Source organism: Mandrillus leucophaeus, unplaced genomic scaffold, assembly GCF_000951045.1.
Source record: "Mandrillus leucophaeus isolate KB7577 unplaced genomic scaffold, Mleu.le_1.0 Scaffold209, whole genome shotgun sequence".
Classification (NCBI taxonomy): domain Eukaryota; kingdom Metazoa; phylum Chordata; class Mammalia; order Primates; family Cercopithecidae; genus Mandrillus; species Mandrillus leucophaeus.
Window position 1 is genome coordinate 3,494,821 of NW_012102132.1, and position 2,624 is coordinate 3,497,444.

Consider the following 2,624-nt stretch of genomic DNA (forward strand, 5'->3'; position numbering starts at 1 on the left):
GAGATGGAATCTTGCTCTGTCGCCCAGACTGGAGTGCAGTGGCACAATCTCAGCTCATTGCAACCTCCATGTCCTGGGTTCAAGCAATTCTCTTGCCTCAGGTGGATTACAGGCACGTGGCCACCATGCCTGGCTAATTTTTGTATTTTTAGTAGAGATGGGGGTTTCACCATGTTGGCCAGGCTGGTCTCGAACTCCTGACCTCAAGTAATCCACCCACCTTGGCCTCCCAAAGTACTGGGATTACAGGCATGAGCCAGTTTCTGGCCCCTTTTCTTTTTTTTGAGACAGGGTTTTGTTCTGTCATCCAGGCTTGAGTGCAGTGATGTACTCACAGCTTATTGCAGCCTTGACCTCTTGGGCTCAAGTGATTCTCCCGCCTCAGCCTCCCTAGTAGCTGGGACCACAGGTGTGTGCTACCACGCTTGGCTAATATTTTGACTTCTTACAAAGTAGAGGGTCTCCGTATGTTGCCTAGGCTGGTCACAAACTCTTAGACTCAAGCAATCCTCCTGCCTTGGCTTCTGAAACTGTTGGGATTACAGGCATGGGCCATCATGCCTGGTTCTTTTTTTTTTTTTTTTTTTTTTTGAGACAGAGTCTTGTTCTGTTGTCCAGGCTGGAGTGGCAAAATCATAGCTCACTGCAGCCTCAAACTCCTGGGCTCAAGTGATCCTCCTGCCTCAGCCTCCCAAGAAGGTAGGACTACAGGTGTGTGCCACCACACCCGGCTAATTTTGTTGTTATTGTTGTTGGGGGGACAGGGTCTGGCTGTGTCACCTAGGCTGGAATGCAGTGGTGCCATCTCGGCTCACTGCAACCTCCGCCTCCCAGGCTCAAACAATCTTCCCATCTCAGCCTTCCAAGTATCTGGGACAAACAGGCACATGCCACCACACCTGGTCAATTTTTGTATTTTTGGTAGACATGGGGTTTTGTCATATTGCCCAGGCTGTTCTGAAACTCCTGAGCTCAAACAATCCACCCACCTTGGCCTCCCAAAGTGCTAGGATTACAGGTGTGAGCCACTGCACATGGCCCAGCTAGCTTTTTTTTTTATCTTGTAGAGACAGGGTCTGACTATGTTGCCCAGGCTGGTCTTGAACCCCTGGGCTCAAGTGATCCACCCACCTCGGCATCCCAAAGTGTTGGGATTACAGGCATGAGTCACCATGCCCAGGTTTTAGCCCCATTTCTAAAGATGAAAATGGTAGTAGAGATCTTGACCTCAAATCTCAAAGAGATGTATCCTAAATACATTATAAGCATGTGATTATATTATACAGCCACAGTATGACAATACAAACCATTACTGGATCCACTTCCCTTAAATAGGGTCCACTGTAATCTGAGTGTGAGGAGGGAAGAGAGAGGTTTCAGCTAACACAAGAAGTTACAGGTGGAGGGAACAAAATGGAGTGGAAGAAAAGAGAGACATGAAGCAATAAGCAGAACTGGGGACCACACCTATAAACACAACCAGATCCCTGCCTTTCTTGTGGGAAGGGCTCTGGATAATGACCAAGTCAGCACAAGAGAAAAATGGCAAGGCTTTCTCCTCAGAATCTCTTCTCTAAGATTCCCATTTCTGAATGTTTTTGGAAATCACCTTCATTCAAAAGAGGAAGATTCACATCCCAATTGGTAAAGGTCAAAATGAGGAACTGTAAAACTGCTGGAATGGGAAACTTGATCTTGTCATTTTAAAAAAGTTTTAAATTTTTATGGGTACCTAGTATATATCTATGGGGTACAGGAGATATTTTGATATGGGCATACGATGCATAATGATTACATCATGATAAATGGGGTATCCATCACCTCAAGATCTTGTCATTTTGCACAAGGTACAAGCACATACTAATTGGTAAGAAATTCTGTGTGCGTGTATGTGATTGTGTAGGTGCACACACATGTATAAAAAGAGGAGAGGAGAAGCATAAATACTGACAGATGCTCATGGTACCAATAGGGATGAAGCATTAGTACATTCATTCTTCCTATATTGCTGTGGGACAAAAACCTCAGGCTCTAGGAAGGGCCCAGGGCCTCAGTCCCAGTGGTAATATATGAATATTGATGAAGCTAGCACCAGAGTACAAAAATCAAAGTCAGCACAAAATCAAACATGACAAATATGGAGTGACTCTAACGAAAGAAAGAAAAAAAGCTGAGGCCAAAGGACACATGATTCAGGAGTTAAGTAAATAAAAAACGCATAAATAAAAATTTAGAACACACACACGCACACACACATCTACATATACATATAAAAGGATCCTATGGGCTTTTAATAAATGATCCTTGAGAATATCACACTGGTAAGATGGAAATCTGAGCATTTTATAAAATGGTTTCGGTTTTTTATTTTTTTTAATCTCTTTTTTTTTTTTTTTTGAGACGGAGTCTCGCTCTGTGGCCCAGGATGGAGTGCAGCCGTGCGATCTCGGCTCACTGCAAGCTGCGCCTCCCGGGTTCACGCCATTCTCCTGCCTCAGCCTCCCGAGTAGCTGGGACTACAGGCGTCCCCCACCACGCCCGGCTAATTTTTTTGTATTTTTAGTAGAGACGGGGTTTCACCGTGTTAGCCAGGATGGTCTTGATCTCCTGACCTCGTGATCTGC

General features: G+C 44.9%; 1 protein-coding gene across 4 annotated transcripts in view; it reads right to left on the reverse strand.

Moving 5' to 3' along the window:
- CASK (calcium/calmodulin-dependent serine protein kinase (MAGUK family)) overlaps positions 1-2,624 on the reverse strand; it is a 405,996-nt gene that overhangs the window by 100,879 nt on the left and 302,493 nt on the right. The gene's annotated exons all lie outside the window — the stretch shown is intronic.